This window comes from Sus scrofa, chromosome 2 (assembly GCF_054392235.1).
Source record: "Sus scrofa isolate SSC_HxYL_T2T_F1_AM1 chromosome 2, Sscrofa_HxYL_maternal_Yorkshire_Landrace_v2.0, whole genome shotgun sequence".
Lineage (NCBI taxonomy): Eukaryota > Metazoa > Chordata > Mammalia > Artiodactyla > Suidae > Sus > Sus scrofa.
Genome location: NC_139384.1, coordinates 25971509 through 25986344, shown reverse-complemented (window position 1 = coordinate 25986344; position 14836 = coordinate 25971509). Strand labels below are relative to the sequence as shown.

Sequence of the window (14836 nt, the reverse complement as noted above, 5' to 3'; positions counted from 1 at the left end):
ACTTGACAACCTAACAGAACTGTTTCTAGTCTGACTGAAGCCGAGAAGTGTGGCCTTTGTGGGAGTAGCCCAGATTCCATCTTGTCTGCATCACCTTTGTGAACATGGGTACTTTAATAGATCTATGCTTTAGTTTCCTTCCAGGTTCAATAATGGTTATAATATATCATGTTATTTTATCTATGTATTTGCTTTTAAGAGATTAAATGGGACACTCAGGAAAACCAGTAGAGGACTAATATGTACAAAGTTTTAATTATTTGTTAGTTATTATTATTGATCTTGATGTTACTATTTTGGCATATTTTATGAGGCTGTCCATGTTTTCTAAGTATGACCTAAAGATGCATTTTGTGACAAAATAAAAATCTTCCTCGACTTTTTCCTAGATTTCTCAGAATAAAATGTAAGTAGCTTAAAATACAGAACACTGAAATTTGGGGCCTTTTATGTAATTTAAACTGTCAAAATGTTTATTATAACTGAAGGATCAATTGCTCCAATTCACCTTGACTCTAAAGTCAAGTCCCTTGAAAAATGAGACTGTCATTCTCAGTGCTCAACTCTATGGAATACAATAAACTGAGGAATCACAATACATAAGGTAAAACATTCAAGTTTAGTTAAACCTAATAGAAGATTTACAAAGTTTAAATAGGTAAAATTTGGGCATTTCAAAACTCACTGAGTCTTATAATCGCACCTATCAACAGCTTAGTTTATACCTGCATTCACATTTCTTTTCATCTCTTCTATTATTCAGCATCACACATTGTTCAATACAAAATTTGATACTTGATGAGTTTCACTGTGTTATTCTTATCATAATATTTTCACAGATAATTTCCACAAACCAAATAACATAATACTTAAGCATATTTTCACATCTCTCCCTATTTTCTAGGGTTACATAAGGAGGAATTATTAAACCAAAAATGATACATTTGTAAAGGATTTTGATGCATACTATTGAATTACCAGATATGTTGCAGAATTCTTTATGTTTTAAGAGTTAAGACAATTCTTGGAAATGTAGGCAGAGCATTAAAACTACATTTACTTTCAATGTACACTCACCTAAATTTAGATATGGTCTCTCCAGGACTTCTTATCCAACTGTTAAGGAGCAATTTTTAATCAAATATGCCTCTAGGTTTGTCATTTAGGTAAAAAGTGGAAATAAATTTTAAAATGTACTGATGGAGTAACAATGAAATTTTTTTTTATTAGCCATACAAATAGAAAGAAAAAAAAAACTTAAAATTTGTATGAAACTACAAAAGACATCCAATAACCAAAACAATCCTGAGAATGAACAACAGAGCTGAAGGCATCACACGTCCTGATTTCAAACTATATTAAAAGCTAAGGTAATTAAAATCACATGGCACTGGCTTAAAGCATAGTCAAACAGAACAATGGAACATAAAAGATGAGAATTAAACCTCTGCATACACATTCAACTAAATTCTGCAAGGAAGCCAAGGACACCCAATGGGGAAAGAATAGTCTTTTCAACAAATGTTGCTGGGGAAACTGGTTAAATCTATGCAGAAAAATGAAACCGATTCCCTATCTTATACCACTCAGAAAAATTTGCTCAAAATAAATGAAAGACTTAAACATATAACCTGAAACCATAAAACTTCTAGAAGAAAACATAGGGAAGAAACTCCTAGCCAGTCGTCTTGGCAATGATTCCTTTAATGTGACACCAAAAACACAAGCAACAAAAGCAAAAAACAATAAAATGGGACTCTTACCAAGCCGGGTTTGTTTTTCCAAAGCACAGCAAGCCAAACGCTGTTATGAGGTTTGCAGCAGAGAAAGGGTTTATTCGTAAGGCAGCCAGGACAGGAGGCAGGAGAACAAACTTCAAATCCAACCTTCCTGAAGGCAAGGAGCCTGGGAAGTTGAGAGGATAAATCTGAGGCTTGTAGCTCGTGAGGGAAGGTAATTGGAGACAAGAAAAAGGTGAGCTAATCATTCTGTGCAGATGCAACTAAGCTACATCATTTTTCATTGGGCTCATGTCTTATTAGCATGTTCTGAGTGGAAGTTTTTGGCTCTCTGACTTTCAGAAGGTCACCAAGCAGACACTCACACACATACATAGACAAAGGATCAGATAGGTGGTCTAAATCAGTCTTAAGAGGCTAAAACTCAAACTGAGAGTTCCTGTCTCGGCACAGTGAAAACAAATCTGACTAGGAACCATGAGACTGTGTGTTTGATCCCTGGCCTCACTCAGTGGGATAAGGATCTGGTGTTGCTGTGAGCTGTGGTGTAGGCTGCAGACGCGGCTCAGATCTGGTGTTGCTGTGGCTGTGGTGTAGGCCAGCGGCTACAGCTCTGATTTGACCCCTAGCCTGGGAATTTCCATATGCCACAAGTATGGCCCTAATAAGCAAAAATAAAATAAACTCAAACTGGACACAGCTGACTCCAAAATCCTAAAAAAATAACATTAGCAAACATCTTATTGTTTAGGTTATGTGATGCTCCGAGGACATGCAAGTTTTTATTAAAAAAAACAAAAAAAAAAGGTAAAGGGAGCCTTATTGGTGAAGGCAGATAAGAGTTTATTATGTATTGATGGCCTACTGATAACTGCCCTTGGTTTCAGGGCTTATACCAACATTAAAAGCTTCTGACTCGCAAAAGAAATAATAAAATGAAAGGCATCCTACAGAACAGGAGAAAATTTTTGCAAACCATATATTGAATAAAAGGTTAATATCCAAAATACATAAAGAGTCATAAACAAACACAAAAGTTAACAGTCCTACTTTTTAATAAGGTGAAGTAATTTTTTTTCCCAAGAAGATGAAATGGCCAACAGGTACATGAAATGAAGCTCAACATCACTAATCCTCAGAGAAATGCAAATCAAAACCACCTGACACCTGTTAGGACCAGCTATCATCAAGAAGAATAAACAAGTGTTGGTGAGGATGTGGAGAAAAGGAAATCCTCATACACTGTTGGTGGGAATACAAACTGCTTCAGTTACTCTGGAAAACAATATGGAGTTTCCTCAAAAAATCAAAAATACATCTACAAGACTTAGAAGTAACTCCACTTCTAAGCATATATCCAAAGGAAATAAAAACAGGATATTGAAGAAGTGATATATGCAGTAATATTTTGCAGCATTATTTACAATAGCCAAGATGTGAAAGCAATATAAGTGCCCAGATAAACGGATAAAAATGATGTAACTATATATATAAACACAAGAAAATATTATTCAGCTATGAGAAAGAAAGACATCTTTCCATTTTCAACTACATGGATCCTGAAGGCATGAAGACTAAGTGATATAAGGCATAAAAAGAAAAATACTGTACGATCCCATTTATATGTGAAACTAAAAGAGAACAAAACAAAATCAAACTTGTAGAACTCATAGCTACAAATAGCAGATTGGTGGCTTCCAGAGGCGGGTGGTCATTTGCAGAGATTGGTGGGATGAGTGAGGGTTTCAAAGGTATAAACTTCCAGTCAAAACATAGTAAGTCGTGGTGACTATGATTAATAATACTGCATTGCATATCTGAAAGTTGCTAAGAGAGTAGATCTTAAAAAGTTTACATCATAAGGAAATAAAATTGTAACTGGGCAGTGTGGATGCTGACTAGATATTGTGGTGAACAGTGCAAAATATACAAACACCAAATTATTATGCTGAGCACCTGAAATTAATAAAATTTTATGTGTCAATTAGATTTCTAAAAATGCTAACAAGACCTAACGTTTATTGAATTCTTATCCTATGCCAGGAATTAAATCATTTAGCATCTAATCTTACCAGAAACTTGGTGGTTATGTAATATGCCCATTTGGCAGATTCATACATGGGCTCAAAGAATTTAAGTAACTTGTGAAATATTTCTATTTCTAGGTAGATATAGAGCCAAATTTTAAACTTAGGTAGTTTGGCTGTAATGTCTATTGGCTGTAATGTCTATTCCCTTAGGTGATAACTTATATGAATCACTTGATGCCACTGTCATATTTGCCTAAGAAAATCTGAGTTGGTCTCCTTTGTGGTTTATTCTTTCTCAGTTTGTCCCCTTAGATGCCTACATTTTTAATCAGTGAACTCATTGAAACCTATGGCTTTCACTGCCATGTGAAATTGTAATAGCTTTGGGGTCTGTATCTTTATTCCAGACTTCTCCGTTAATTGCTACTTATGGAGCTTAGCAGAAATGGTTTTCCTAGATATTCCTCAAACCCAACACGTCAGAAACCAAATTCATCATCTTTTGCTCTACATGTTTCTCTTCCAATATCTCTTTTTCTAAGTAAACAGTGGTAACAAGAGCACATTTATCCAAAAACAAAAAGCTGGGAGTTAACATTTGTCCTCTTCATCCTTGCTGCATTTTTAAATGCCTTATATCTGATCATGCTCTGTAGCTTCTGCTTTCACAATAATACCCTTTTTTTTTTTTTTTGTCTTTTTTTCTTTTCTAGGGCCACACCTGCAGCATATGGAGGTTCCCAGGCTGGGGGTCGAATCAGGCGCTGTAGCCGCAGGCCTACGCCAGAGCCACAGTAAGGCGGGGTCCGATATCCACGTGTGAACAATTTAATGGTTCCACATATTTCTCAAAGTTTTATATTATATATCATTGCTTTGTTAACAGTTTTGTGTGTAAATCTATGAGGAATGTAATGTAAAACCCCATGCAGAAGTCCAGATTTCAAGTTTCAGCACTTGCTACTGTCTGAAAGTTACTTACATTACTGTTGCTTTGCTTCTCTCATCTGTAACTTGGAATTCACAATGATAGTTACGATGGTAGGATCGTAAATGAGCTAAAGTGCATAAGAAGTTTAGAACTGTATCCAAAGTTAGTTTTCTTTGCAAGTGAAAAGTGCAATTTTCTTTGCACATTGCAATTAATGCTATTTGTTATTTAGACTCATCATCAGTCTTAATACTTGCTGGTGTTTGTCATTGTAAGCAGGTCCTCTTAAGTGGTTCTTTCTGATTAAAAAAGAAAACATCTGCATTATCACTGCCTTCACACATAAAAATTCTGCAAATAAATTAGGTATGACCTATAATTATGAACCGCACCTGTTTTATAAATGTTAAGACATTTATTTGCATACAGCTACAGAGCAGAAACAACATAGGGCAGAGATAATAAAATTGGCTTTTTTGGATCTAAATCCTCTTTAAAAGAATATCATAGACCACCCATGCTCTCTCTCTCTCTCCCTCTTTCTTTCCCTCTTTCTTTCTCTCCTCCTCTGTGAGTATTTGTGTGTCGTGCATACACTCACATGTGGGGCTTGATAGGTAAAGGAGAGACTAAATACTAATGGCTCATCAGTTCAATGGGAAAGCTCTGTATTTATCTGTTTTATAAATTATCCCTACTTTACATTTTATTTAGTGAAATATTTATTGTGTAATTTTTCAGCTGTATTGAGGTATAATTGACAAATACAATTGAATATATTTAAAGTATACAATGTGGTGATTTTACACATGTATAATTTGTGAAATGATCACCACAATCCAGGTAATTAGCACATCTATCAACTCACTCAGTTACCCTTCCATGTATACGCAGTAAAAATCCTTAAGGTCTACTCTCTTAGCAAACTTCAAATGTACAACACAGTATCAATAACTACAGTCACTGTGCTATACGCTGGATTACCAAAGTTTACCTTATAACTGAAGGCTTGTACCCTTGCACTAGCTCCTGATAACCACCATTCTGCTCTGTATTCTATTGGTTTAACTGACTAGTTTTATCGTCTATAAAAAAAATCCTTCAAAATACGCAGCAGCCAACATTTTTATTTTATTTTATTTATTTTTATTTATTTATTTATTTATTTATTTGTCTTTTTTGCCATTTCTTGGGCTGCTGCTGCGGCATATGGAGGTTCCCAGGCTAGGGGTCCAATTGGATCTGTAGCCACCGGCCTACGCCAGAGCCACAGCAATGTGGAATCCGAGCTGAGTCTGCAACCTACCACAGTTCACGGCAACGCCGGATCCTTAACCCACTGAGCAAGGGTAGGGATCGAACTCGCAACCTCATGGTTCCTAGTTGGATTCGTTAACCACTGCACCACAACGGGAACTGCAACATTCTTTATTTTACATGTCCTGCTTCCAGAACAGTCCTACATAAACTTTAAGACTAAAGGAAAAATAACCTATTTAAGGGACAAATAATGAATACATGTATATGTATAATTGATTCTCTCTGCTGTATGCCTGAAACTAATAAAACATTGTAAGTCAATGATACTCCAATAATACAAAAAGAAAAAAAAAAAAAACCTTACTTGTTAAGATGAAACCTGTTTGATGTTTGAGCCCAGGAGACTGAATACTGACTAGCATAAATGTAAGGAAGGAAATGTTTCACACCTACGTAGTACAATAAATGCCTTCATTTATTAGTCCTTCTGTTGACTAAGTCTAAATTTAGCTGAAGTTCCACTTTCATTCTCCATTCTGTGTATCTTTTAATAAAATATTTCCTAACAATCTATCACTACTTTTAGGCAATCCGAAAAGGCAAACTGAATCACTCTGCTGTACACTTGAAACTAACACAATACTGTAAATTAACTATACTCTAATTTTAAAAAAGAACAAAAATTGGTTGGATCATAGAAGAGTCAGTGGTTAGTGAGTTGATTTCACAAGGCTACTTGATTTGCACAATGCTTTTATCAAAATGGAAATTTCCAATTTGATTTTTCTGCCGGCTCTCTTTATGTATGAAAGACATGCTGTGAAGAAGCATACCATTAGGAACTCCACAAACTGGATTTTCAGTTTGGGTGTATAGTTGTGAGGAATTGTTGCTAGTCCTATGACAAAAAGAAAAAAAAAAAAAGAAAAGAAAAACTTTCATTCCATAAATTTCTGATTAGCAATTTGATTTAATCAGATTTTCCATTCTGTTTTGATTTTGCTATCTAGTATAGAAATCTTGAATTCAGTATTAGCATTAAAGACTTGAAGTCAAATTGTTTTCTCTACAAGTTGCCAAAAGAACAAATCAACACAGTAAATGGAGACAGAGTATCATTCATATTGACTGGATGTATACCACCTGTTACATGAGACTCTCTTCCAAGGCAATTATCAAGTCAGGAGCAACCCAAACAAAAATATCTTGACAGTGACTCCTTAGTTGGACACTGAACTCGTGTATGTGCAAATGTGAGTTTGGCTGAAGGATGCTAAACCTGAAAACTAAAGAACATTATCATCATCCAGAATATATTCACCAATTCCCTGATAGTCTAAAATTTTATCAGATTTTTGAGAAAGGACAGAAAGAAAAATGTGGTCACCAGCCCTTTGGGAGTTAAAAACACAATCAAGTCATGTATCTAGGAGTTCCAGTTGTGGCTCAGTGGGTTAAGAGCCTGATGTCCCTGTGAGGATGCGGATTCGATCCTTGCTTTATTCAGTGGGTTAAGGATCCAGTGTTGCTACAAGCTCGGGTGTAGGTCACAGATACGGCTTGAATCTGGTGATGCCATGGCCATGGCATAGGCCAAAGCTATAACTCCAGTTTGACCCCTAGCCCAGAACTTCCATATGTTGCAGGTGCAGCCGCCTTAAAAAAAATGAATCACATATCTATTATTCATAAGGATATTTATGAGTTAAGTGAAAAAAAAAACCCTCTAGAATAATCAATAAATAAGATCAATAATATAATGAAATGGAAGGAGAGACAGTTTTGTGGGGGAAAAAAAAGAAAATAGGGAATAAAAGATGAGATTATTTCATGTGAGAAAGAAAAAAAACTCCATAAATGTTTAAGATTTTTCCACTCTACTCATCTTATAATCAAAGGCTCCATTACTTGTGATATCAAGCACCAAACAGAAGTAAGTTAATTGCGGGTAACAGTTGAATTGATATGCATATTTAGGTGTGCATTCTATGTGAATTATAAGTTAGCAGTATTCCTCAAACTTGGAAGAATTATCTCATATTTAATTACTTATTGCAATTAATAACAATATGATCACATTGTATATTACTATATTGTGTAGTACTATATACTACATTAATTTCTCACTTTCAATATTTCTTGGGCAGCTGTGTAGATTCTGATTTTTCCCTTGTCTCAAATTGGTTAATTATTCTCAGGAGTTTGTTGGGTATCTTTGCAAATGGTTATGCGCTTTTTGATGAGGCTATTCATTTCTGCAGAGAATTAATATTTTGGTTGGCTTGTAATTAATTACTATCTATTTATGATTTAATTCCTCATGCTTTTCATAACAACTTCATAAAAATATCAATAATCAAAATGCATGCATCATATGGAACCACACTCCACTTTGGCCGAAGTTCAACCTTTACATGTCCTAACAAATGGTTCTGCTAAATTGTTACCAGCCTACAAGGTATATTTTTAGATCCTTCATCCAAGGAGATTTTAAAACAAAATCAAACAGCTTCTGGGTACATTCATCAGTGTTTTCCCATAAGATTATATTGAGTACAAAGAGCAAAGGAAACTAATCTTTTAGCTTCGGGCAACATGTGGTTATCACTAGCATACTATGTGAAGCTTGAAGTCTCTTCAACTTATCACTGTCCCTCTGCCTGCTGCTGTAGTACCATAAAGGGCTAGAGAGGCAGCAGTAAAAAGTACAGCCCTGGATAATAGAGGAAAACATACTGTTCTCTTTATGTTTGTTAATAGGGCATGACGATTGTTCCCAAACTGCCTGGAAGCCATTGTGCCTTGCTACACTAGAGGATGACAGCTGATGCACTGAAGGACACAGCTACTTAGCTAATGCAAGCGAGGCATTTCCTTCACCCGTGAGATGCCAAGTGCTTGGAGCACTCATGGGCTTTGGAAAGCCTTACAGGGATTTTCTTAGGCAGCCAAACAAAATGTCTTAATTTAACCCCTTTTATTTAAAGTAAGCCAAAAGATGGATTATTCCATTTGAACTTGGGGAACACTTATGTTTTAGAAGCTATAATTGCCCTATAAAAAGCTGCAAAACTAGAAGTTTGTTTCATATAATAACAGGAAGCATAAATATTAATAAAACAACATTCTGTAACTGATGTAATTTTATAGACATTTGTGGTTTCCCAAGCTCCTGTTAAGGTCTTTTTGTTGTTGTTGTTGTTGTTTTTGTTTTGTCTTTTTGTCTTTTCTAGGGCCACGACCGTGGCATATGGGGGTTCCCAGGCTAGGGGTCCAATAGGAGCTACAGCCATCAGCCTACACCAGAGTCACAGCAAAGTGGGATCCGAGCCAAGTCTGTGACCTACACCTCAACTCGCAGCAACGCCGGATGTTAACCCACAGAGCAAGGCCAGGGATCGAACCTGAAACCTCATGCTTCCTAGTTGGATTCATTAACCACTGCGCCACGTCAGGAACTCTGAGTCTTTCATTTAGTTATGTAATTTTCAAAATACTGTGGGGTAGATGTTACTAGTTTCTATTTCTATAGGTAGGAAAAAGAGACTGAAGCTAAGTAACTCACCTAGTGTTTTAGAGGTAAAAATCCTGGTAAACAGAGCCTAGAGAAAAAAAAGCATGCTTTCTATCCAACTTTACTACTTTTAAAGGTAATAACAATAATAGCTATAATTAATTGAGAACTCAATATATACCAAAAATTGTGCCAAGTTCTTTACATATATTACTTTATTTGATTCTTACAGTAATATTTTGGTAAGAAATCAATATTTCCATTTACAAATGAGATATATATTTTACCATCGAAAGTGAGAACACTAAGAAATTAGTTACAATAACTTTTTTATGAGTATACTATATTACTAACATTTAAGTTTCACCATCAATGAGCTCAAGTATATGTTATCCATATGTTCATATTTCTGAAATAAAGATAAATGGAAAGACAATTTTAAGGGTGCAGTGTGTTAAACACTGCATAATGCATGCAATAATTAGAGAAAATCGAGGGAGTGATACAACTGGATCCCTTTATATACTTAGTAGCACGAGTATAGGGATAAGCCCTGAAATTGGAGGAAAAATTAGTTTGGGAATGAACAGAGGTCCTTTGTTGCTGACAGAATTGCCCCTTGACTTCAGACTTAAGACAAACCAAGGAGTCTATCAGTATACAAAACCCACTGATTTCAGGACAAACAGTAACAAGACAAATTGACAAGAGCCATATAGTAACTTACAAAAACAGTTACAACCTCTCTCATGATTGCTATTATGTAGCTCAGCTCCATATGCTTTAGAAATTAGTATAAATTAAACTATTTAACCTAGACTCTTCTGTATCATGCCTCCATGGCATGATTATTTTGAGATTTATTTTGAGATTTATTCTGAGATTTATTCATGTTGTCACCATGTAACAGTCTGCTTCTTTTTATTTCTGAATACAATCTTATTGTGTGAATATACCACAGTTTATTTATCTAATGTATAAATAAACATTAATATTGCATCCAGTTTGGCTATTATGACTGAAGTTCCTCTAAAAATTGTTGTACTATTCTTGACCTGGACTTTGTTTGATTATATTATGAAAATATGGAGGGCTGAAATTTTTGCACTATAAGCAAAATTTTAAAAATAATTGTCAAGTTTTGCCACTTTATACTTCTACAAACAATATAGGAAAATCCCAGCTACTCAACATCCTTCACAATTAACGTGCTCAGTCTTTTTATTGCACATGTTTTAGTGACTGTGAAGTGAATTCAAATTTCTCTTAAAGCTAATCATATTAATCTATGTTTATTTGGCTATTTAAACATATTTTTAGGGAAGTATTATTTTGAGTTTTTTGTTACATCATTTTATATGGTCAAAAATTAAGGTTAATTTACATACAATAAAATTCACCTATTGTACATTTCTATGAGTTTTATAGATGCACAGTCATGCAACTATTGCTGTAATCAAGGTATAGGAAAGATACATAATCCCCCAAACCTCCATGCACTTTATAATCAGTCTTGTCTTTGATGCCCACCTAGAACTTAGCTAAAAACTGATTTGTTTTCTTTTTCTGTATAGCTTTAATTTATGGAGAAAGTAATAAAAATGAAGTTATAATATCATGTAGACTTTATAGAGTCTTGTTTCTTTCCTATAGCCTATTTTATCAGAAGCTTCTGTTACTGTTTGTATCAGAAGGTTTTTTTTTGTTTGTTTTTTTCGGTTTTTAGGGCCACACCCGTGGCATACGGAAGTTCTCACACTAGGGGTCGAATCAGAGCTATAGCTGCTGGCCTACACCACAGCTCACTGAAAAACTGGATTCTTAACCCACTGAGCAAGGCCAGGGATCGAACCTGCATCCTCATGGATCCTTGTTGGGTTCATTAACTGCTGAGCCACGAAGGGAATTCCCTGTATCAGAAGATTTTTTAAAAAAATCTCTGAATAGTATGCCACTGTAAGGATTGGCCAAGGTTAATTCTTCCATTCACAAGTTAAAAGGCATTTAGGTTATTCCCAGGATTTGGGGATTACAAATATAATAGGTATAATACTTGTATTGGAGTTTCTGTGTGATCATAAGTTTTCATTACACTTAGATAAATATGTAGAATTGCAAATTCATATGGTAACTGTATGTTTATTAGAAAATGCCAAACTTTTCCAAGGTATTTTGTCACATGCAAACAGTAATGTATGAGTTCAAATTGCCCATCATGCTCAACCGTATTTGGTATTCTAAGGAATTTTTTCAATTAGTCTGTTTATATAGATGTTATAGATATATACCAGTATATATTATCATTTTAATTTCCATGACATTAATGACTAATGATGTTGAGCAACTTTAGATATGTTTATTTATCTGTGTATTTTCTTTTGAAAAAGTCTGTTCAAGATTTTGACTATTTTTTGGGATTTTTTTTTTTTTTTGGTTTCCTAATTATTGATTTTTTTTTTAGGCTATTCCTTTGGAGCCTCTTATGACTCAGAAAAATTGAGGGGAAGAGGCAAAGAATTCTATACTCCCCACCCCCACAGAGGCATAGACTTTCCAGTATCAATGTTCCACCACCAGAAATACCTTTGTTACAACTGATGAACCTACACTGATCCATCAGCATCACCCATCATTATTGTCCCACAGTTCTTTGAATCAGAATCCATAGGTGTGGCTGGGTTACCTGGACTTAGATCAAGATGTAGGAATTATTCATCATCAAATACCTTCTACATATAAGCATTTGAAATGGATGTGGGATAAAAGACCATGATTTAATTTATTAATTTCTAATGGTATCTTGATTTTTATTATACCTTCTAGGCAAAATGCAAAATATATGCAATAGTAAAGATAGCCACTGAGTCACTCAATTTTCCTGGAAATAAAATAGTTACACGATATCTTCATGAATTTGGAAAATGGAATCAATGTTTTCACAAAGCTTTAAATGTTTATTCTGGAGTTCTTATAGATGTCTTGATAATTTTCAAATATGGGGGACAATTTTAATATTAAGGATCATGGACCTCTATCTCACTGACTAAAGCCACATCGGGGCACGGATATGAATTCTGATTGGAGTCTCTATTAAGCATCTCATTTTGAGTGTATTTTTTTTTCTTCTTTCCTCTCTTTCTTCTTTTTCTTTTTTCTTTCTCTCTCTCTTTCTTTTCTTTCTTTTCCATTTCCTTTTCTTTCTCTCTCTTTCTTTTCTTTTTTCTTTTCCTTTTCTTTTTTCTTTTTCTTTCTCTTCTTCCCTTCTCTCTCTTTCTTTCTTTCTTTCTCTTGCTTTAGGGCCTCACCTGAGGCATACAGAAGTCCCAGGCTAGTAGTAGAATCAGAGCTGCCTACACCACAGCCACAGCAAAGCTGGATGCTTAACCCCTGAACAAAGCCAGGGATCAAACCCATATCCTCATGGATACCAGTTGGGGGTTCATAACCCACTGAGCCGCCACAGGAACACCCTTATTTTGAGTGTATTTCTTAATTAATATAAGTAATTTTCACCTGTGAGGCTATGCTAATTCAAGTATTTCACCTTATCCCTTCTCCCAAAATTAAATAATATGTATGTAACATATAGGTTCTTGTTTCTACCACAAGTAATGCTCACATGAATTTTAGAACCTTTTTCTTTGAATTTAACTTTCACAATCTCAGGTGCCCTTAGAGCAAATTCTGAGCTAGTTGTTTCAGTGACGGAGAATTAATTTTTTTTCAAAGTTAAATACATGAAAATCATGTAATACGTGACTAAGTTGTGGGGGGAAAAAACCCAAAGAATTCACCTAAAAGTCCAGGTATGAGGCTTGCTCACACATCATGCTAACAAATAAAAAGAACAGACCAGGGAATCCAAACAAGATGATTTAGATCACATTCTTGTTCACTCTCTGCTCCAGGCCCTTAAATATCCAAGTTTCTCTATCATTCTACAATCAGAAATTGATGAGTTGGACTAGGAGTAGGGTTTTCTGCTTGGTTTAGATAAATACTTCAAAAGTTGTGTGCTTATCTTAACTATCTGCCACTATTTAGACAGAAAAATTATTTTGGGTATCTTTCCAGACCAGGTTTATTTATGAGATTTTTTCCCCCTTTACAAAGTCTTCAGGACAAAAGTACAACGAAAAAGCATCAGATTCTATTCTGATGTGAAAAAGTCAGAAATTCTACAAGTTGGATACAATGTGTAATTTAGAAGTCAGTGGAAATATAAATGTCTTCAATTTAGCAAAGCAGGTTGCCATTGTTGTCAATAATATTCTCTATTGTGCATTTCTAGAATTAATGTTATTATGTAAGGAAAGAAAAACATGGGATAAAAGAATAACTGGGAAGAAGGCAGATACCATGATAGAGAATTACAATGTTGTTAGTAATGGCTATAGGAAGACCACCTAGAAATATTTTCCCAGAATGAGAATATCTCAGAATATACACTGTGCTATTTCTCCTTCTCTCTTTCTCTTACTCTGCCACTCCCGTCTCTCTCTCTCTCTCTCTCTCACACACACACGATACTTTTACTGCTTCCATATAGTTGGAGATCTGATTTTTGTAAAATGTGATTTAAATCATTTATAATCCAGGAAATAAAATGGTCTACAATAGACCTGTAATATTCCCTATCCACCCAAATACTAAATACTAAATAAAATTTTAAAAATGTTTTTTTCAATTCATTTGATGATTCAACTCTCTTTCAGCAAATGCTTATTATATGGAAAATCCCAGTATAAGATGTTGCTGGGAATACAAAATGAATGTGACTAAGAAACCTGCCTTTTTGTCTCTGAAAACAAATAGGGGAAATTATAATAGCTTTCTGTTAAAGAAAGACATTCTGAAATGATTTGTATATGAAGATTTCTTTGACTACAGAGAAAAACACTTTATACTAAGTTTGGTTGTGAGCATCAAGGAGAATTTTGTAAAGATGATAAAACTTGAAGCCTCAAATGAGGAGACTTTCTTTCTTCTAACCAGCATCAGTTAGACTTAAGGGAAGCATGTCTGGAAAGAAAGTCTGATGCTGTATTTCAGAATGAAGGATATGGAAAAATATAATTATCAATGATGCTGAAAATTTTATTTCAAATAAGACTGAATGAGCCCACGATATTAGGCTGAGGCACCTGGACTTTGTTCTGCAGATAACAGGGAGTTGTTGAAACTTTTTGGAGAAATAAATGATATGAGCCAGATCTTTCGGCTCTAAATATTTTACAGGTCCCAAAGGTACTGCGGGAAGTACAAAGAGGGAGTTATCAGACCGACATCCAACAATGGGATCACAAAGGGATCCCACTGCTGGTTGCTTAGAGTTTCCTTATTTCTTCCCTCCATTACTGGT

General features: G+C 34.9%; 1 long non-coding RNA gene across 1 annotated transcript in view; it reads right to left on the bottom strand.

Annotated features, from left to right (window-relative positions):
• Positions 1–1915, bottom strand: part of LOC100522921 (uncharacterized) — a 273546-nt gene extending 271631 nt beyond the window's left edge. Inside the window, exon 1 of the long non-coding RNA XR_014837073.1 lies at positions 1764–1915. This is a non-coding gene — a long non-coding RNA (uncharacterized LOC100522921). The remainder of the gene's footprint in view (positions 1–1763) is intronic.
• Positions 1916–14836: the final 12921 nt, after the last annotated feature.